At 46.9% G+C, this 23,043-nt stretch overlaps 1 long non-coding RNA gene across 1 annotated transcript; it reads left to right on the top strand.

Annotated features, from left to right (window-relative positions):
• The first annotated feature begins 9,864 nt into the window (after positions 1-9,864).
• Positions 9,865-16,320, top strand: LOC102128096 (uncharacterized). Its single transcript, XR_010581035.1, has 3 exons — positions 9,865-10,194; positions 12,085-12,993; positions 14,533-16,320. It is a non-coding gene; the product is annotated as an uncharacterized lncRNA (long non-coding RNA).
• Positions 16,321-23,043: the final 6,723 nt, after the last annotated feature.

Here is a 23,043-nt window from a genome sequence, read left to right as displayed (position 1 = left end):
TGTGCATACACGCAGCTTCCAGCAGGAGACGCCAGGAGCAAAGGCACCTGGCGCAACCTCTCAGAGCTTAAGGAAGGAAGGAAAAAGGGGCTCACTCTGAGGAAGTAATGACCTGGATCCCATTCTTTGTCAGGGCAGGGAGCTTGAGGTCTAACAGGACGCAGTGGAGAACCCTGGAGCTGCATTTGAATCCTAGCGCTGCCTTTTCCTGTCTGTGCCTTGATGCTCCCATCTATAAAATGGGGGTGATGAAAGTACTTTCTTCCTGTGATCGTTTTAAGAACGAAATGAGATGATGCACATAAAGCCCCAACACGTAGTAGGTGCTTAGAAAAGGGTCGGCGTTGGTTTGCTGCTGTTGTTATTGGTGGGCAGGAACTGAAAACAGGCATTACCCATGCTGGCTGAAGCCAGCCTGGTCTGTCTGGAGAGAAACAAGTCACTAGGGCCTGGCTTGATGATGTCTGGTCTATTCAGACCTTGTGGTGACCCTAAGTCTCTGGGCAAGTGGGAGGGGGAAACCTGCTCTTAATTTTCATGGCCATCGTTACATGACTGTGAGTGCTGATTTTTGGCACCCTTGAGGCTTGAGGCTTTTGTGTCAAGAATGGATTATCAGTCTCCTTTGGTTTTTGGCTGGGAGCAGTGGCTCATGCCTATAATCCCAGTACTGTGGGAGGTGGAGGCAGGCAGATCGCTTGAGTTCAGGAGTTGGAGACCAGCGTGGGCAATATGGTGAAACCCCATCTCTAACAAAAATGCAAAAACATTAGCCGGTCGTGTTGGTGTATGCCTGTGATCCCAGCTACTCCAGAGGTTGAGGTGGGAAGATTGCTTGAGCCTGGGAGGTAGAGGTTGCAGTGAGCCGAGGTCGGCCACCGCACTCCAGCCTGGATGACAGAGTGAGACCCTGTCTCAAAAAAAAACAAACAAAAAAAAAACAACAAGAAAAGGATCTCCTTTGGTTTTCAAAAATTATTATTCCACTTACTGTCATTTCAAATTCAACAATCCCACTTTAGCTTTGAGTTCAGGTTAAAAAATCTTCTCTTATGGACAAATTCCATGTTTTTTCTTTTATTTGCTAGAGATGGAGTCTCACTATGTTGCTGGTCTTGAACTCCTAGGCTCAAACAATTCTCCCACCTCAGCCTCCCAAAGTGCTGGGATTACAGGCATGAGCCGCTGTGCCTGGCCTATATGATTCCACTTCAATGAGGTGCCTACAATAGTCAGATTCACAGGGACAGAAAGTAGAAAGGAGGTTGCCCTGGGGGCTGCAGAGAGAGGGGAATGGCAAATTGTCATTTAGTGGGCATAGAATTCTAGTTTTGCAAGATGAAAAGAGTCTTGGAGATTGGCTACATTTAACAACGTGAACGTACTTAACACTGCTGAACTACACACTTACAAATGGCTTAGATGGCACATTGTAAGGTATGTATATTTTACCACGATTAAAAATTAAAAAAAAATTTAGAAAAAGTATTCTTTTAAAATATAACAACTTTAGTAGGCCAGGCATGGTGGTTCATGCCTGTAATCCCAGCACTTTGGGAGGCCAATGCAGGTGGATCACCTGAGGTCAGGAGTTCAAGACCAGCCTGGTCAATATGGTGAAACCCCGTCTCTACTAAAAATACAAAAATTAGCCAGGCGTGGTGGCGCGTGCCTGTAATCCCAGCTACTCGGGAGGCTGAGGCAGGAGAGTCGCTTGAACCCGGGAGGCGGAGGTTTCAGTGAGTGGAGATCGCACCACTGCGCTCCAGCCTGGGCGACAGGTGAGACTCTGTCTCTAAAAGAAAAAAAAAAAACTTTAAAAATTATTATTAAATTATTAAAATGCCTCAACTGAATATTTGGTTCCATTTATAATCTTGGCGAATTAAACATGCATGAAAATATAATGTAAAAGCTGTCGGAACCCCCCAAGACACTTCAGCCTTGAGAGAGCTGTGACAGATCTGAGTCATGTGCCTCTTGTTCCTCAGATTGTAGATGAACTCGCTTTCTTATTTTTCTTGTTCTGTTCAATGACTGGAGAGAATTAAAGAGTGTCAGGGACAAACCCCTCCTACCTTCTTAATTAATGACCCTGTGACTCATCCACTTCCCCTTTGTTGTCCTGCTCTGCGTGGAACAGATGCCAGGAAACGCATAGCTATCATACCCTTCACAAAAAATGTGAAATGTACCCTCCCCGAAAAGAAACACTGCCCATAACCAGTCAAATGGCTGTAACTGTGCACCAGCCTTGTAGGAAAAATGCTGTAATCCGGCTAAAAATTCCTCTGTCCCTGCCTCTATAAATGAAACTGTCACTTCCCTACTTCGGAATGCTGAGTTCATTACTTTGGAGTTGGGGTATTTGGGTGGCCATCCTCACACCTTGTGCTTGAATAAACTCTATTTTGTTTTATTTTAGTGTTTTTTATATTTTATTTTATTATTATGATTTTTTGAGACAGGGTCTCACTCTGTTGCCCAGGCTGGTGTGCAGTGGCACAATCACGGTTCGCTACAGCCTCAACCTTCTGGGCTCAAGCAGTCCTCGCACCTCAGCCTCAGTAGCTGGGACTACAGGTGTGGGCCACCACACCTGGCTAATTTTTAAAAGTTTTTGTAGAGACGGTGTCCCACTACGTTGCCCAGGATGGTCTCAAAGTCCTGGACTCAAGGGATCCACTCACATTCAGCTTCCCAAAGTGCTAGGATTATTGGTGTGAGCCGCTGTGCCTGGCCTAAACTCTTTTTAAATTATACTCTGATGCTCTTGGTTATTTCAGGTTGACACATATTTAAACATTTTTAACTGCATGTATACATTTAATATATTCAATTTCTTTTTAAAATACTTCAGTTGCCTTAATAACAAACACAACGTTCTCAAGCACTTAAATTATTCTTAGAAATCTGGTAACGTATGCTTATCATGAATTTAAATTTTTATAACTTTTTAACACTTCTGACAAACATAGTAAGATTTCAACTTAAAATATCGCAAGTCTAAATCAATCAATGATTCATTTGTGCATTTTACTTTATTTTTGAGATGGAGTCTCACTCTGTCACCCAGACTGGAGTGCAGTGGCACGATCTCGGCTCACTGCAACCTCCGTCTCCCAGGTTCAAGTGATTCTCCTCTGTCAGCCTCCCAAGTAGCTGGGATTATAGGCATCCACTACCACACCTGGCTAATTTTTGTATTTTTAGTAAAGACAGGATTTTACCGTGTTGGCCAGGCTGGTCTCGAACTCCTGACCTCAGGTGATAAGCCTGCCTCAGCCTCCCAACGTGCTGGGATTACAGGCGTGAGCCACTGTGCCTGGCTTCATTTGTGCATTTTAAATTAAAACCTTAAGACTGACCTTTTATTCACACAGACTAGGGGTGTGCAATCTTTTGCCTTCCCTGGGTCACATTGGAAGGGGAAGCATTGTCTTGGGCCACACATAAAATACAAATACACTAACACTAACAATAGCTGATGAGCTAAAAAAAAAAAAAAGAATTGCAAAAACAAAAATCTCATAATGTTTTAAGAAAGTTTGCGAATTTGTGTTGGGCCGCATTTAAAACCACAGCTGCATCCAAAGCCACTGGCCAAGGGTTGGACAAGCTTAACATAGCCCATATTCTCTTAAATATTAAAAGCATTTCAAATTCCAAAGTTGAAATTGTTTGATTCTCTGCATCATTTCTTTACTCAATTCTTGTCAAGCTTAAAAAATGAGAGCCTGCTAAGGCAATGATGTTGTCACACCAAGAAAATTTCGAGATTAGTTTTCCAACCCAATTTTGGAGTTCCTACCTCCTCTAAGATTCCTTAATGTCCACGGAAACTTCAGGCTTGGATGGAGGTTTTGTCCAAGGTCTTGATAGGACACAAGTCCTATTGTTAGTCATTTAAACAGGATTTCCCATAACCTAAAAAGGGCGGAGACGTAGCCTGTGTCGCTAGGCTTCGGCATATGCATTTCTTATTTCTTAAGTCAGATTTGGGGCTAAGTAATACCGTCCCAGGTGGCTTCACCACTAGTTTGGATTCAGTTGGTGTTTTAGTCCACTTGGCATTATAGGAATACCTGAGGCTGGGTAACTGATAATGAAAAGAGGTTTATTTGGCTCATAGTTCTGCAAGCTGTATAAGAAGTGTTATGCCTGGATGACCCAGGCTTGGCAAAATACTAAAAGCAAGAAAAAAATAAAAAAGAAGCATTGGTGGGGTGCAGTAGCTTATACCTGTAGTTCCAGCACTTTGGGAGGCCGAGGCGGGTGGATCACCTGAGGTCAGGAATTTGAGAGCAGCCTGGCCAACATGGCGAAACCCCATCTCTACTAAAAATACAAAAATTAGCCAGGTGTGGTGGTGGGTGCCCGTAATTCCAGCTACTCAGGAGTCTGAGGCAGGAGAATTGCTTGAATCTGGGAGGTGGAGGTTGCAGTGAGCCGAGACTGTGCCACAGATCTCCAGCCTGGGTGACAGAGCGAGACTCCATCTCAAAAACAACAACAACAAAAAGACAGAAAGAAACATGGCGCTGGGGTAGAGCCCCAGAAGAGACTCTAAGGCAGTGGTGAGGGGAAATGTGGGGCTGGAGCCCCCACAGAGAGTACCCACAAGGGCACTGCCTAGCACAGCTGGGAGAACAGGGCCACTGCCCTCCAGACTCCAGAATAGTAGAGCCACTGGCAGCTTGCACCCTCAGCCTGGAAAAGCTCAACTCCAACCTGTGATAACAGCTACGTGGGCTGTGCCCACCCCGCAAAGCCTTGGGGCTGGGGCTGCCCAAGGCCTTGGGAGCCCACTCCTTGTGGCAGAACGCCCTGGATGTAGGATATGGAGTCAAGGGAGATTATTTTGGAGTTTTAAGATTTAATGTCTGCCTTGCTGGGTTTTGGATTTGTATGTGGCCTGTTCTCCTTTCTTTTTTTTTTTGAGACAGAATTTTGCTCTTGTTGCGCATGCTGGAGTGCAGTGGCACAATCTTGGCTCACTGCAACCTCCACCTTCTGGGTTCAAGCAATTCTCCTACCTCAGCCTCCCGAGTAGCTGGGATTACAGGCATTCGCCGCCATGCACAGCTAATTTTTTTTTTTAGTAGAGACGGGGTTTCTCCATGTTGGTCAGGCTGGTCTCGAACTCCTGACCTCAGGTGATCTGCCCGCCTTGGCCTCCCAAAGTGGACTGTTCCCCTTTGTTTTGGCCACTTTTTGCCTTTTGGAATGGGAATCTTCACCCAATGCCAGTACTGCCATTGTATCTTAGAAGCAAATAACTTGGTTTTCATTTTATAGGATCATAGGTGGTGGAAACTTGCCTTGTGTCTTAGATGGAACTTTGGACTTTTGAGTTGGCAGTGGAACAAGTTAAGACTTTTGGGGACTATTGGGAAGGGGTGATTGTATTTTGCAATATAAGAAGGCCATGAGATTTGGGGGCGAGGGGCACAATGATCCAGTCTGAATATTTGTTCCTTCCAAATCTCATGTGGAAATGTGATCCCCAATATTGGAAGTGGGGCTAGAGGGAGGTGTTTGGGCCATGGGGGCAGATCCCTCACGAAGGGATTTGTGCCCTCCTTGTGGTCATGTGTAGTTCTCACTCTATTCGTACACATGACAGTCGACTGTTTAAAAGCATATAACACCCCTTCCCTCTCTCTTGTTTCTTCTCTTGCCATGTGACATGCCCACTCCCATTCACCTTCCGCCATGATTGGAAGCGTCTTGATTCTGCCATGATTAGAAGTTTCTTGAAGCCCTCACCAGAGGCATGGTGCCAGCAGATGGATTTACTGCTTGATCTTATTCTGGATTCTGTTCAAAGACTTTTTATCTGTTGGGGACCACTCAGCTACAGGTATTTACATGACATCCAATGGAACCTCCTCCCTTCGTCTGGTTCCTGCGGACAGTTCTAAGGTTTATATGGGGACAGTGAGTCACAGCTTAAGCAGCTAGGACTCAGCTAAAGAAATTGGGTGGTGCACACCTGTACTGTAGGCCCAGCTACTCTGGAGGCTGAGGCGGGAGGATTGCTTGAGCCCAAGAGGTCGACACTGTAGTGAGTGATGATCACACCACTGCATCATTCCAGCCTGGTGGACAGAGACCCTGTCTCAAAAAAAAAAAAAAAAAAAAAAAAAAAAAAAAAAGAAAGAAAAGAAGAGAAGAAGGGCTTGGTGCTCTCCTCGTGGTAATGAGTGAGTTCCATACTCTTTACCAATAATGAGTTGGGGGAGTGGAGGCGGAGTCTGGGGTGGAGGCCTCTTTTCTATTCAGGCTTTGGCTTCCCTGACCACTCAGGCTAAAATAGACCCCTTCCTTCACTCTCTAGCCTCGATTATTTTCCTCAGACTGTTTGTCACCAGCTGCAGATATCTTACGTAGGCAAACAAGAACACAAGACACCTGGTTACATCTGAATTTCAGGTAAACACCAAATAATTTTTCCAGGTTCAAAATATTGCGTGGGACATTCATCGTTTCTCCACGCTGCACATTTGACTGGGCTTGCTGTCGTTTGTCTGGCAACCTTACTTATGTCAATCATTGCCTGTTCTGCATTCTCCGCAAATACCCCATAAGCCCCCGAGGGCTCAGTCTGTCTCTGTCTTGTTCATTGCTGTGTTCTTGGTGCCCTGTGAAGGACCCAGCTCATGGTGGGTGCTCTGTGAATGAATGAATGATTTCAGGACCTGAGAGAGGTCCCTGGTTAGCAGTGGGTGCAGAGGGAGTACTACAGGGAGGCAGGTGTTGGCTCTTCCCAAGAAGGTCAGGGATGTGACTGAGAAGCCGGCTGCCTCTGGAGGGCATGTGTCCCCCTGGGGCATTTCTGGCTCAGACTGGTCCTCCCTTTTTGGGGGGGTTGTCCTTGGCTATCTATGAAGACATCAGAGTGAGTCTCTTCACTGAGTTTGACACTGAGTTTTCTTCTTGCGCTGCCTGGGCTCTGACTGGGTTTTACCCCATAGAGATACAAGCTGGACACAGTTGTTGAGCTGTTTTTTTTTTTTTTTTTTGAGACGGAGTCTCGCTCTGTCGCCCAGGCTGGAGTGCAGTGGCCGGATCTCAGCTCACTGCAAGCTCCGCCTCCCGGGTTTACACCATTCTCCTGCCTCAGCCTCCCGAGTAGCTGGGACTACAGGCGCCCACCACCTCGCCCGGCTAGTTTTTTGTATTTTTTTAGTAGAGACGGGGTTTCACCGTGTTAGCCAGAATGGTCTCGATCTCCTGACCTCATGATCCACCCGTAAAGTGCCGGGATTACAGGCTTGAGCCACCGTGCCCGGACTGTTGAGTTGGTTTTTCCAGTGTCTTACAGTGTGTGGCTGGGACTGGTGGGGACCCTGGCCGGGAAGGCTCTGCGGTGCCTCTGAGCCCTGACACACTGTCTGCCCCACCATCCTGAGGCCGAGATGGCCCCACAGCCAAGTGGAGTGCGTCCCGAGCCCTGTGGAATCCCAGTGCCCACTCAGGGCATGGCTTCCGGAGGTCCAGGAGAGGACACAAAGGTCACACAGGTGGGCTGCAGAAATGTGTCTTCCCTTGGGATCAGGAGGGCGACCTCCTGCCCTCACAGGCTCTCACGGACTCCGAGCAGGGGCCCTGGGGTCTCCCGTGGGGCTGAGCTGCATGGAGTCACCTTTTGTTGACTGAAATAAAGAAACTGAGGCAAAAATTAATATAGAGAGTTTATTGGGGCCAAGGTTGAGGACAGCAGCCCAGGACACACTTCTAAGGTGCCTTGGGGAGTGCTCCGTCCAGCCTTCGTTACAAGCAGGTTTTTGAAGCGGATACACAGTTGTTTGACAAGCTTTCTCACTGGGTTGCAGAGATGACCCTGAGCCGTGATTGGCTGTGCATTGTTGAATGATAGGGTATGAGGTATGGTGTCCAGATGGCATTTTGTGGCTACCTGGTGTCAGTCAGTCCACATAGCAAGTGGCTTCAAGAGGTCATTATTTAGCTCACGGCAGGAGAGAGACATGGCTGCTGTCACATTTCAATGCCTCTCTGGGCCTGATCGTTTAAAAGGGCTCACATTCCTCAGATACAAAATTTCTCTTTTTTCTCACCTTGCTCCCCAGCCAGGGCTTGGGGTGGATGCCTGGCCTGCAGCTGAGGAATGGCAGCAAGGCCTGGATTCCTAGGGGCCCCGTGAGGGGTCACAGCCTCAACCTCAGCCTTGATGGAGCTGACTGTGTGTGCACAGATGTGCACAGATGTGACAGTCTCACCTGGTCCAGACACATGCATGCATGCACGCGTGTGCACACACACACACACACACACCCTTACCTACCCACACACCTGTGCACCCCCCACATGTACACACACACACCCTTACCTACCCACACACCTGTGCACCCCCCACATGTACACACACACACCCTTACCTACCCACACACCTGTGCACCCCCCACATGTACACACACACACCCTTACCTACCCACACACCTGTGCACCCCCCACATGTACACACACACACCCTTACCTACCCACACACCTGTGCACCCCCCACATGTACACACACACACCCTTACCTACCCACACACCTGTGCACACACACCCACACACCTGGGCACCCGCACATGCACACACACGCCTTTACCTACCCACACACCTGTGCACACACACCCACACAACTGTGCACCCCCCATGCACACACACATGCGCACACACACACCCCTTAGGGGCAACCTAAATAACACCTGTGCACACACCCCCACACACCTATGCATCCCTCACATGCACACACCCCCTTACCTACCCACACACCTGTGCACACACCCCCATACACACATGCACACACCCCCTTACCTACCCACACACCTGTGCACACACACCCACACACCTGTGCACCCGCTACATGTACACACACACACACCCTTACCTACCCACACACCTGTGCACCCCCACATGCACACACACACCCCTTAGAGGCTACCTACACAACACCTGTGCACACACGCCCACACACCTGTGCATCCCTCACATGCACACACACATATGCACACACACATATGCACACACTCTTACCTACCCACACACCTGTGCACATGCACATACCTCTGTACCCCCCACATGTACACACACACTCTCTCACCATATACACACACACCTCATCTACCCACACACCTGTGCACACACACACACGTGAGCACCCCCCCACACTCTTATCTACCCACACAGCTGTGCACACACCAACACATCATGCACCCACATGCATACACACATGCACACGCACACACACACTCCTACATCTCACAGAACACTTCTATGCACAGCCACACACCTGTGCACCCCTACCCGCATGCACATACACACACACAGCCGTCTACACCTATTCACAGAACACCCGTGCACACACTCGGACACCCGTGCACCTCCCCCATGCACACACAATCTCTTCCTCCATCCTCCCCCGCCTCCCACCCACCCCCACACAGTTCCCACACACAGCGTGTCCTGCCTCAAGCCTGTTGAGCTCTAGGAAGTGTGAGCTCCTGGTGGCCTCCTTGACACTGTTTGTGGCCTTTCTCCTGCACCTCGTGCTGGTTCTCAATGGCCTTTAGCTCAAAATAGTCTATGTGCTGAAGAGACATATTTTGGGGTGGCTAGCACCCCTCTAGGAGAGCATGCCCCCCCTGCAGCATCGGCAGGGGGATGGTCCTTTTCCTCACCCACCTTCGGCTTTCTGGCTGGGGCCCCATGGGGAGACTTGAAAAAGACAGATGAACAAGCGAAAAACAAACAGACGTTCGTTAATAAGCGCATTGTGCATACACAGGAGAGCATCCAGCGATCAGTAACCAAAGGGGTGGGTGGGACTGGGGTTTAAATATCAACAAAGGAAAAGGGGTTTTGAGTTTCTGGGCTGGGGGGGGCTGTTCTGGGAAGGGGTCGGGAGGAGGTGTAGGTAAATAAGAGTCATCTTGTTCTGCAGAAAAACCTCAGGTGAGAGCAGGGCTCCCCGGGAGCAGCTCTCTTCCCGGTATGAGATATCTTTACAAACGGAACTTTCCCTTACAGAAGGGTCTATTTGTGCATCTGCTCCGTGACTTATGATGGTGCCTTTTCGACTTACAATATTTTCCATTTACAGTGGGTTTATTCTGAGTTAACCCAAAGTCCAGGAACGTACTGAATGCACCATCACACGGCCGAAAAACCCCAGATTGGACCACGGTAAGTTGGGGATCATCTGCACTCTATTTTTAGGCAGTTAGGAGGAGGTAAGGAGCTTTTCCGGTGGTGGCTGGTTCTCAATGGCCTTTAGCTCAAAATAATCCATGTGCCAAAGAGGCCTGTTTTAGGGTGGCTGGTACCCTTCACTAGCAAGCTGCAGAGCCAGGGTGCAGACTAGGCTTTGCGCTCCAGAATCTGTGCTCCAGATGTTCCACTAAGCTGCCAGCTGTAGCCCCATACTCTCCACATACAACACCAACACACGCATGAAACATACACGAGAGGGGTGCATCCCCATCAACGTCCTCGTGCACACACAGGCACGCCTATGCATGCATACCTCCCTCTCCTCCGCCCAGTGCCCCTGCATCCACTCGTCCTCACACAGGTGCGTACACCCACACACCTAGTGTGCATAGGCACACATACACACACACGCACACATGCTCACTCTCTCAGTCTCCCACACACAGGCAGAGTCACGTTCTTTGTGCCTGGGAAGGAAGTCTGTAGAAAAGCGTGTAGCCGGCTCTGACTCTGACCCCAATCTCCTGTCATCCTTCTACTGCCTGCGGGGATCTTCAGAGTGACCCCTCTATCCTCTCCCAGGGCAACCCAGCACTCATCATTGTCACATGCCACTCAGGTGGCTGTGGGTCAGGGCCCTGAAGCAAGGGATCTGGTGGGGAAGGGGGACCCAGCCAGTGGTTCATGGAAATGGGGTAACATGAGCCCCGGCCCTCAGGATCTGGTAGGGGAAGGTGGGCCTGAGCTGCACAGACTGTTCCCTGCTTGCCCTGCAGAGATGAAGCTCCCCTCCAGAAAGGAGATTGGGGCACTGGGCTTGCACTTTTTTTTTCTTTTTTTGAGATGTAGTCTCACTCTGTTGCCCAGGCTGGAGTGCAGTGGTGTGATCTCGGCTCACTGCAACCTCCGCCTCCTAGATTCAAGTGATTCTTCTGCCTCCTCTGGGATTACAGATGTTCGCCTTCATGCCTAACTAATTTTTGTATTTTTTTTAGTAGAGACAGGGTTTCACTATGTTGGCCAGTCTGGTCAAGAACTCCTGACCTCAAGTGATCCACCCACCTTGGCCTCCCAAAGTGTTGGGATTACAGGCGTGAACCACCGCACCCAGTCGCATCTGGGTTTGAATCCTTGCTCTGCCGCCTGCCAGCTGGCTGGCCTTGCACAAGTTACCTAACCTCTCTGAGCATCAGTTTTTAAAATCTATTACGTGAGGACGAGGACTACAAATAAATAAGAAGAGTTACGGCCTATGGAGCACTTATTATGTGCCAGACACCGAGCTAAGGTGATTAGATGGATTAATTAATGTAATTCTCCCCAAAACTTTCCAGGGCAGATCTGTGTGAAATTGCCATTATTATAGGTCAAAAGAGTTAAATGTTGACAAATTTACTTGGTTTAGCCTAATATTATTATCCCTGTTGAGAGGATTCAGAATGTACTACCCCAAAATATGGTACCTTGGATATTGAATATTTGAAACTGAAAGAATTTGAGAACTGGCAGGCACAGGAAGGACTCTCGGAACTTTCCCTGAAGCAGATCACAAGACCTTCACGTGAGAGGTGCCCTCCCTGTACCTGGAGGATAGGAGCACCTTCATCTCCGAAGACAGAGGGACGGGGAATCCAACAAGCCGCCCTGCTGGGTGTTCCCAGTTTACTGCCCTGAGCTCAGATCCTTCTGTCCTTCACATTTTCCCATGACTCCCTGCCCTTCATCCAACTCAGCAACAAAATGCTTAGCTACAACTGCTTCTGTGGGTCTTCATTTCCTTATGAAGGCTCCTGTGTCATGTAAAATTTATATTAAATACATTTGTATGCTTTTTCCTTGTTAATCTGTTTTTTTCTGTTACAGGAGCTCCAATCAAGAACCTAGGAGGGTAGAAGGAAAAGTCTTTTCCTTTGCTACCCTATGTTACAGATGAGGACACTGAGGCTCAGAGAGGAGAAGCGACCTGCCCAAGGTCACACAGCCAGCACAAGGTGGAGCTGGGATTCGAACCCAGCTCTTAATGGGATTCGAACTGGCTCTTCTGTTACACTTTCACTCCTGATGCTAGCTTTGGTGTGAACCAAACCAGAACCCATCAAGTGTTTAGCATAGCACCAGGCAAACAGTAAGTGCTCAACAAATGCATGGTTCTTTTCCTTGTTTTCTTTCCTTGACTTTCAGGACAAAGCTGTTACTCCTCAATGAGCTTGATGATTGACACTGGCTCGATGATTTACTCTGCCCAACACCATGTGTCTCTTACTCCAGTGCTGGGGTGAAATCACGTGGTGATCCCACTCCACATCTCACCCTCATCTTCTGCCATCATCTAAATAGTTCCTGGCAGAAGCAATCTATCCTCTTTCAGGGAGTCATCCTGGATGGGCACCTCCCTGCCAGGTGCGCACTTCCTTTCTTCCTGGGCTCAGGCTCAACAGCTCATTCAGTTGGTTCTGCATTTGCCCATGGAGGCCCCGATCTGGTGCAACCAGCCAGCGCTCTGGAGCCAGCATGCCTCCTGAGGTCTTCAGCTCATGTTGGCTGAGCTCCTCTCCTGTGTCAGGTCCTGGGCTGAGTATTTTCTGTGTTACAGAATTTCATTCCCACAACAACCCTTTGAGGGGCATGCCTTTCTTCTCCTCATTTGACAGGTGCTGAGACTGAGGCTCTGAGACTTGAAGGAATTTGTAGACATGAGGTGATCTGTAGGCATGAGGATAAAGGAGGGCTGTGAACCGCCACTCAGGAACACAGGAGCACATCCTTGTGCAGGTGACGTTTGGGGAGACCCTTGACAAAGGGCTAGCCTCTTAACAGGGAGACATGGGGAGGTGAGGAGAGAAGGGAAGGGCAAGCTGGGCAGAGGAGACCACGGGAGCAAGGCAGGAAGATAGGACTGGCTTCCAGTATCTTCAAGGATTGGATGGAGAGGGTGGAAGGAAAATAGGGCTGGACTGTGAAGCACCTTGGGCAGCAGCCAGCAGCCAGAGGACAAGGTCTCAGCAGCTAGGAAGCTCAGAGCGTGCCTGAGCAATGAGACCCTTGGATGGGAATCAGGCAGGGAGAGGAAGGCTGCTGGGGGTCGGGAGGGATTTGTGCCTCAGATAGGATGTGTGTTCCTGGCTTCTAGAAGATCGCTCCACCCAGGACACTCTGATATTCCATGGTTCTAAGAATCTGCAAGTTTTTTTTTTTTTTTTTTTTTTTGAGACGGAGTCTCGCTCTGTCACCCAGGCTGGAGTGCGGTGGCTGGATCTCAGCTCACTGCAAGCTCCCCCTCCCGGGTTCAGGCCATTCTCCTGCCTCAGCCTCCCGAGTAGCTGGGACTACAGGCGCCCGCCACCTCGCCCGGCTAGTTTTTTGTATTTTTTAGTAGAGACGGGGTTTCACCGTGTTAGCCAGGATGGTCTCGATCTCCTGACCTCGTGATCTGCCCGTCTCGGCCTCCCAAAGTGCTGGGATTACAGGCGTGAGCCACCGCGCCCGGCCAGAATCTGCAAGTTTAACACATTCTGGTTAAACAACTCCACCATTTTAATGGTTTTTATATTTTAACAATTTAGCACCCTAAGATTCCCTAATTCTAATATTTTCAGGGCCTAAGTTCCTGCATTTCTTCCATTCTAAACTTGTACTAAAAAGCTTAGGAGAGCCAGATGTGGTGGCTTATGCCTGTAATCCCAGCACTTTGGGAGGCCGAGGCAGGCAGATCACTTGAGGCCAGGAGTTCCAGACCAGCCTGGCCAACATGGTGAAAACCCATCTCTACTGAAAATACAAAAATTAGCCGAGCATGGTGGCACATGACTGTAGTCCCAGCTACTCGGGAGGTTGAGACACAAGAATCGTTTGAACCCGGGAGGCGGAGGTTGCAGTGAGCCAAGATCATGTCACCACACTTCAGCCTGGGCAACAGAGCCATGAGATTCTATCTCAAAAAAATAAAAATTAAAAATTAAAAAATTAAAAGAAAAAAACTTAAGAGAACTTAAAAGTTCAGAGCTTGTATAATTCACACCTGCTGCAGAGCCTGAGCACCTCAGATGATGTAATGTGAAGATTCTATGATTAATTTCAGGAAGGTGCTGAGCATGTGGGTGGGGAAGGCAGGGGGACAGGTCTGGGTGCATAAGTATCACCTTGCCTCTCGTGTCAACTTCCCAAGGGCTGGGTACAGAAGAGGCATCAGGAAGTATTTATAGAATGACTATTTGGGCGAGAAAGGACAGGTGTCTTAGTCTATTTTCTGTTGCTTATAACAGAATATCTGAAACTGGGTAATTTACAAAGGAAGGAATTTATTTCTTACAGTTATGGAGGCTGAGACATCCATTGTCAAGGAGCTGCATCTGGTGAGGTCCTTCTTGCTGCTGGTGACTCTCTGCAGAGCCCCAAAGTGGTGCAGGACATCAGCTGGTGAAGAAGCTGAGTGCTCACACGCTAGCACAGCCCTCTCTTCCTTTTCTTATAAAGCTGCCAGTTCCTCTCCCATGATTGCTTAATGGATCAATTAATGGGTTAATCTATTAACCCATTAATTCACTAATCCATGACTGGATTAACCCATTCTTAAGGGCAGAACCCTCATGACCCAGTCACCTCGTAAGGGCCCCACCTCCCAGTACAGCCACATTGGGGATTAAATTTCAACATGAGTTTGAAGAGACAAATACTCAAACCATAGCAACAGACCTGGCTTGTGGGTGGAGATGGGGGTTAGGGGTGGTTCTGAGTCAGGTTTGAACGGGCAAAGTTGGGAGGAAACAGTCAAGTGCATTTGCAGGGAAGCCCACACGAAGTTGCCGATAAAAGGTTGAACATTTGAGTTGGTATTTGAAATCGGGCCATGCCAACATTGGCATGCAACGAAGTGGAACTTGAGGTTCAGTTTCGCGACTGCTGTGAAGCCAGGGCAAGACAAAAACTGGGTTGGCCAACTTTTTCTATAAACAGCCAGAGAGTAAATATTTTAGACATTGTGGAGCGAGACATGTATTATAACCTTTTAGCACAGATACAGTGTCATTGCCTAATAAGCACAATGTTTTGCTGTCTAATTGGATAACAAAATAATGCACACTTCACTGGGCTTTAAAAATGTGATGTTCCACCATTGATGGATAAATAGATAAACAAAATGTGGTATATACATACATAGAATATTATTCAGCCTTAAAAAGGAAGGAATAGATGGGAGCAGTGGCTCATGGCTGTAGTCCCAACATTTTGGGAGGCTGAGGCGGGCAGATCACATGAGGCCAGGAGTTTGAGACCAGCCTGGCCAACATGGTGAAACCCCATTTCTACTAAAAACAAAACAAAACAAAACAAAAAACAGCAAATTAGCTGGATGTGGTGTCACACGCCTGTAATCCCAGCTACTTGGGAGGCTGAGGCACGAGAATCATATGAACCCAGCAGGCGGAGGTTGCAGTGAGTCAAGATTGTGCCATTGCACTCCAGCCTGGGGCACACAGCAAGACTCTATCTAAAAAAAAAAAAAAAAAAAAGAAAAGAAAAGAAAAGGAAGGAAATTCTGACACACGCTGCGATGTAGATGGACCTTGAGGACATCATGCTCAATGAAATAAGCCAGTCACCAAAGGAGAGATATCGTAGAATTCTACTTCTATGAGGTACCTAGACTAGTCAAAATCATAGAGACAGAAAGTAGGGTGAAATAAAATTTACTGGAGGCCATTTTTTTGGACTAAACTCCTGCACTAGACCCCAGGACCGAGACACTCATGCTAGGTGCCACGTAATCAAACTGACCTTTAAAACAGTCAGCTTTCCAAAACAAACATACAAACAAACAAACAAACAAACAAACAAAAACAGATTTATAGCAACCAACAAAGAAGGTCCCAGTCAACCTGAGCTAATGTGATAAGGAAGTCCCCTCTGCGTTCATCCTACAAGGAAAGTAACTTTGAAATGCCCAGCCAAAAGTAGGCTGTTCCTTGTTTCTGTTCCCCTTCTGCCATTTTGTGCCCCCAAAGCCAACGCCCTCTGCTCATTGGGGTGCTTTTTTCTATTTCATCGATGGGATGCTGCCCAATTAATGAATCAATAATAAAAGCCAGTGAGTAAGCTCAATTCATTGAAATGTTATTTATTTTTTTTTTTTTTGACAATGGAATGGTAGTTGCCAGGGGCTGGAGGAGACACGAGAATGGGGAGTTCTTGTTTAATGGGTACAGGGTTTCAGTTTTTCAAAATGAAAAGAGTTCTGGAGACAGACGGTGGTGATGGTTGCACAATAACGTGAATGTACTGAACGCTGCTGAGCTATCTAGTTAAAAATAGTGAAGATGGTAAATTTTATGTTGCGTGTATTTTGCCACATGATTATCATGTATTTTTAAAAAGTACAACACTGGAAGTCCACTCTTCTTGTTTTGACATGATGTGTATGCACCAGTAATAAAAAAATAAAATGCTGCCCCACAGCGATGTGCATGCTGTCGACTTGGAGCTGTGGCATGTGGTTCGTAGTGTGCTGAGCAGCCACACAAAGAGATGAGAGCAATGACTCTCAGTGGCTACTACTGAGCCCCGCCATTGTAGCAGGAAAGCAGCCTGGATAAATGTAGCAAACGGGCTGTGTCCCAATAAAACTTTATCTGTGGACACTGAAACTGAATTTCATTTAATTTTCATGAAAATGTCACAAAACTTTCTTCTTTCAGTTTTTTTTTTCCTCCAACCATTAAAAAAATGTAAAAACCATTCTTAGTTCATGTACAGTAGTTGCTGACGCCTGGTGTAAAACATCACATTTCTTGATCATTTGGCCAATTTTTTTTTTTTCTGAGAATTGATTATAATTCTATTTAGTAAAAAGGCTCTTTGGAAGGGGTGATATTTGAAGGGAGACTCAAAGGAGGAGGAGACGAAAGCAGCTTGAAAAGCCAAGAAACCAATATTCCAGGCAGAGGGAAGAGAGAGACAAAAGTGTTTATGCCAGAATGAATCTACCTAACTCAAACCCTGGTACATTCTATAAAATATCTCGCCTGGATTCCAAAAATGACAAAGTCACAAAACAAACAACCGAGGAACTGTTCCACACTAAAAGAAACCACAGAGACACGATTGGAAGCAACACATGATATTGGATTTACTTTTACTAAAATGGGCACCGTGTTGACAACTGGTGAGATCCCGATGAGATCTGTGGATTAGATAGTAGTATTGCATCAATGTTAATTCCTGACTTTGATTCTTGTACTTTGGTTACCTAAGATAATTCCATACTTTTAAGAAATACAAGCTCAAGTACTTACGGTAAAGAATACCATGCCTGCAATTTACCACTAAGTGGTTCAGAAAAATATATACATATGTCGTATATAAATATAAAACTATTGTATATACACATATATACACACATATATACACATGTATATACATATATACATATATACACATGCATATATGTACATATATCCATATGTGTATATACACACACATATATACATACATATGTGTGTGTTTGGGGAGAGAGAGAGAGAAAGAGGGACAGAGGGAGAGGGAGAACACTAGTGTAGTAAGATAATATTTGGGGAATATAGGTGGATGAAGGGTAGGGTATCTGGGAATTCTTTGTATTATTGTTGCAGTTTTTCTGTAAGTCTGAAATTATGTCAATAGACAAGTTTAGAACAAAGTATAGGATTGATCATTCTATTTTATATGCCTCTTGATCAATATTGAGAAAAAAGCCTTCTAAAAAAAGATGATACTACTTATCTTCTTACCAATGGCAAATCAGAGTGTTTGTTTCTCTACTTCTATGCCAATACTGAGTATAATTAATCTTTAGAATCTTTGCTATTGCGTTAGATGGAAAATAGATCTCATTTGTCTTAGTGGGCATTTCTTTGGTTATAACTGGGGCTGAGCACAATTTTTAACATGTACTGGCCATCTGTATTTTTTCTTTCACATAAATAGGGAAGTGAAGGGGGCTAGGGCCAGACCCTGGGCCTCTTCAACACTTAGAGGAGGAGCCAAGACAGTGTGGTATCATGGAAGCCAAGGAAAGAAGATGCTTCAAGAAGAAGGGAGGTCAACTGTGTCCAAAGCTGCCAAGAGGGCCAGTAAGATGGGGACAGAGGAGTGACCATTGGATTTGGTGGCCTGGAGGTTATAGTCTTAGTTGAGTGCTGGGATGAACGCTTTGTTAGAGTGGGTGGAGGGGAGAATGAGAGGTGACATTTTGAAGAGACAGACTGTAGCAACTCTTTAAGGAATTTTGCTATGAAAGAGAGTGGGGAAATGGGGCAGGCACTGGAGGGGGAGATGACACCAAGCAGCAGTGACACTGTGTTTGCTTATGAGAATGATTCGGAAAAGAGAGAAACTGGTAATGCAGGAGAAAGCAGAGATAACAGGAGAAATGAAGTTTTTCAAAAGAAGAGAGGGGATGGTATATTCTCCTTATGTGATCTCATTCAATTCCACAGTGAAAGTCCCATCCAGGCACCAGGGACTCCCAATCGCAGATTCCCTCTTCACCCTGACACTCCCCCGCCCTCGGTGGCATGCACACACCTGCCTGTTGGAGCTCTCTCCACGAAAGGTTGTCTTAGTGCGTTTGTGCTGCTTTAGCAAAAATACCCGAGACTGGGTAATGTGTAAAGGACAGAACCTTGTCTCTCACAGTTCTGGAGGCCGAGCAGTCCAAGATCTGGGTGCCAGAAGATTCAGTGTCTGGTGAGGACTGCTCTCTGCTTCCAAGATGGTGCTTTCTTGCTGTGTCCTCACAAGGCAGAAGAGTTGGAAAGGGGAAATCAACTCCCTCAAGCCCTTTTGTAAAGACACTAATCCCATCCCAAAGGTCCCGTCTCTTAATTGGGTCTTAGGTTCCAACACGAATTTCGGAGAGACACATTTATACCATAGCAATGGTCAGTGGGCACTCAAGCCCAACCTGGCCAAAAATAAAGACTCATGACTTTGGATAAGTTAAGTATTCTGGGCCTCAGTTTCCTCATCTGTGAAATGGGGATACTATCAGGATGGACCTTATAGAGTGGTTGTGAGGATTACAGAAGAGAATCCACGTAGAGCAGTGTCCTCACCAGGAATGATGTCCCCCAGGGGCCATTTGGCAGTGTCTGGAGACATTTTTGGTTGTCCAACTCCCTCTCTCTGTGTGTGTGTACACTCATGCATGTATACTTGCATGCACACTAATGGTGTCTAGTGGTTAGGGGACCGGAGATATTGCTTAACATCCCACAATGTACAGGACAACTCCACAACAAAAAATTATCTCATCTCAAATATCAACAGTGTGGAGATTGAGAATTCCCTGATGTAAAGCAAGCCAGGCACAGAGGAAAAACTTGGTAAATGTGAGCTCTTACTATTATTTTAAAACTTCTCTCCAAACCAGCTCCTGCCCATCTTCTGCCATTTTCCCACCTAAGAAGAAGTACCACCATTTACCCACCAATTTTTCAAGGCAAAAAATATGTATACACAGTTTTCTTGAGACTTATTTCCCTCTCATCCCCAATTGCAGTCCATGATCAGCAAATCCCATCCATTTCTACCCCCAAAACATCCTGAATGCTTTGCACCTCCACCTCCACCCCTTCCACTTTATGCCAAGTGTTTGTCAATTCTCCCTTGGGTCAACGCGGGAGCCTTCGAACTGGATTCCCTGCTTCTACTCTCATTTTTGTCAACTCTCCACACAGTGGCCAAAGAGATAGTTTGAAAACGTAACCAGATGATCATGCCCTTCTTCTGCTTAAAATCTCCCATGTCTTCCCACCTCACTCAAATCTCAACTCTCTCCCCGGCTTACAGTCCTGCACGCTCCGGCCAATCCCATACTCTACACTTTCCTCCTTGCCTACTTCTCTCTGGCCTTCTCTTGTCTTCTTGAATATTCCCAGCTCATTCCTTCTTGGAGATCTTGCACTATCTTTGCTGGTCCCTCCTCTGGAAGGCTTTCCCCTCTGGCCATTGCATGGCTGCCCATTCTTGGCATTCAGATATCAGCACCTCCTTGCGAGACCTTTCCTGACCACCCCTCCTAGAGCAGCTGTGTCAGCTCTATCAGATCACCTTATTTTACTTTGCTCCATATGCCTGCCATAGGAGAGATATATGTGTATTTGCTTGCCTGTTTCGCCTCACTAGGGCATTCCATGAGAGCAGGGACCTTGTCTTGTTCATCATGTACCTCCACTGTCTAGAACCATGCCTGTTATGCAGTAGTGGCTCAATGAATCATTGTTGAATTGATTCTAGATTTTGTGGCTTGCCTCTTCGTGACTTTTACTTATTTTCCCACTGAGTTACTACTCTTATTTATCTGTAAGGGTTCCTTGTTTATTAAGAATATTAATACTTTAATACTTTGTCTTTTGATTCTTTCTTTCTTCCTTCCTTCCCTCTTTTTTTTTTTTTTTGAGACAGAGTCTCGCTCTGTCACCAAGCTACAATGCATTGTTGCAATCTTGGCTCACTGCAACCTCCGCCTCCTGGGTTCAAGCGACTCTCCTGCCTCAGTCTCCCGAGTAGCTGGGACTACAGGCATGCACCACCACACCCAGCTAATTTTTGTATTTTTAGTAGAGACAGGGTTTCACTATGTTGGTCAGGATGGTCTCGGTCTCTTGACCTTGTGATCCACCTGCCTTGGCCTCCCAAAGTGCTGGGATTACAGGCATGAGGCACCGTACCTGGCCTTGTCTTTTGATTTTGTAAAAGGTGTTTGCTGAAATAAATGGTGCAACCTTTTAACTGTGATCGTATAAGTTCCTAGCCGTAGTCACCTGGGTGAAGTGTTCCAGCTTTGGAATATAAACAGTGAAAAATCATTAACGGACACTTAGGGTTGGCCATCTCATATGCAGGATCAAAGGGAAGGACTATTTCCCCTCCTTGGAATGCTGAGGGGCTTGGACTCTCAGGCTCTTGCCCTGACTTGGCCAGTGGTATGAGCAGATGACTTTTCGGCATAGCTTTTTGGCTGAGCTGAGTCACTTGCAAATTGGGGTTAATGAGGTTTGTCTTTGGTTCATCAGTTTGGTGTGTTTTCAGCCTTTCAGGTGGTAGGGTTTGAGCTTTAATCAACAGGTCCACGAATATTTAGTGAATTCCCTGTCTGTGCCAGGATGGTGAGGATCCTGATAGAATAAGACATGGTTCTGCCTTCTAAGAGTTTACAGTCCAGAGAAGGAGAGAGACAAGTACACAAATCACTACAGTGGCTACAAGAAACAAATGTGTGCACAGGTACAAATGTACCCAAGAAGAAGTGGGTGACCGTCTAGAGGGAGGGCAAGGAAGATTTCCCAGAGGAGATGTCATCTGACTAGGGTTTGAAGAAATGAATAGGAGTTCGCCAGACAGGGCCAAAGGAGGGGGGTGGGGCCGGAGGCGCTGTCATAGCAGAGGGAACTGCATGTGCAAAGGCTTGGAGAAAACAGCATAATGGATATGTGGAAACTGCAGTTCTATGGGATTCTTGTCTGGCTGACCCAACACTTCCATTACTTCTTTCCTTTCCCAACTTTGTCCCGAGCCAATGTGGTCTTAGGGAGGTTACTGCTGTGTGATTGCAGGAGTGCTGAGCCTCTTTAGGGAGGGATGGGAGACAGTCCTGCTAGAAGGCACTGCCTGAGAGGAACAGGTCTTCAGGGGGCTTGTTAAGCATCCTTTCTTTGCACCACAAGGGAAGAGGCAGAAGGAGGCTCTGCCTCCATGTCTCTCTGGTTTGTCTCAGTAGTGTCACTCATCATGGGGGAGGATCTTTTCCAGGAGCAGAGAAACCACAGGGCTGGAACCCTGGGAGAATTGGAGAATATTGGGCTGAATGGCAAAGCTAGGTAGAACCTGAGCTACCTTAGTTTGGAGAGGACAAAATATTTCATCTTCCCTAGCACCTCTACCCTTGGTGCTTGGCGGCTGCTGGTTTTGTTTTGTTTTGTTTTGTTTTAAGAGACAGGGTCTCCCTCTGTCACCCAGGCTGGAGTACGGTGGCTTGATCATGGTTCACTACAACCTCAAACTCCCGGGCTCAAGTGATCCTCCCACCTCAGCTTCCTGAGTAGCTAGAACTACAGGTGCGAACCAGTATGCCAGGCTGATTTTTTAACTTTCGGAGAGACAAGGTCTCACTATGTTGCCCACGTTGGTCTTGAACTCCTGGCCTCAACCAATCCTGGGAGTTAGGTACTTGAGGCCGAAATGTGTTTCAGCAGGAAAGTGTGCCATGATCAATGAGCAATATCTGCCATGAGTGCTGGAAGGGAGTATACTTGAGTGCACATTAATAGAAGGGAGAGAATGGGTCTGCATGCCATCTCTGCCATCTCCAACCTCGTACACATAGGGAATCTGAGGGGCAGAGTGTGCGAGGGTCTTATTTATTGCTCTGTCTCTAGTCCCAGAACAGTATCTGTCACACAATATCAGGAAAGGTCTGTGGAACTGAGTTGCATTACCCAGTTCTCCCAAGTCTCAATTTTGGGACTCTATGAAAATGGGACAAGCGGCTGTTTGGTGCATAAACTCTTGCACGTCTCAGGGGTGATTTTTCTGCAAAAGAACAGACTCCAAAGGAGGCTAGGAAATCAGAATGGTGCCCTCTCCTGGTAACTTTGGGATACCTGGGCACAGAGGCGGGGAACAGACTGAAGAACCACACTATAGCATAGCGGACTTGGCCTTTTTCAAAAAGATCCATTCAAAAATATTAAATATTGCAGCAGAGCCACAGAACCTTGAGTCTGAAAGCTCTAAGCAGACATTTAGTTCAATTCAGCTAAAACCAAACCAAACCAAACCAAACCA

The sequence above is a fragment of the Macaca fascicularis genome, chromosome 1, assembly GCF_037993035.2.
Source record: "Macaca fascicularis isolate 582-1 chromosome 1, T2T-MFA8v1.1".
NCBI classification, from domain to species: domain Eukaryota; kingdom Metazoa; phylum Chordata; class Mammalia; order Primates; family Cercopithecidae; genus Macaca; species Macaca fascicularis.
The sequence above is the reverse complement of the archived record's forward strand: the minus strand, read 5'-3'. Positions and strand labels throughout refer to the sequence as shown.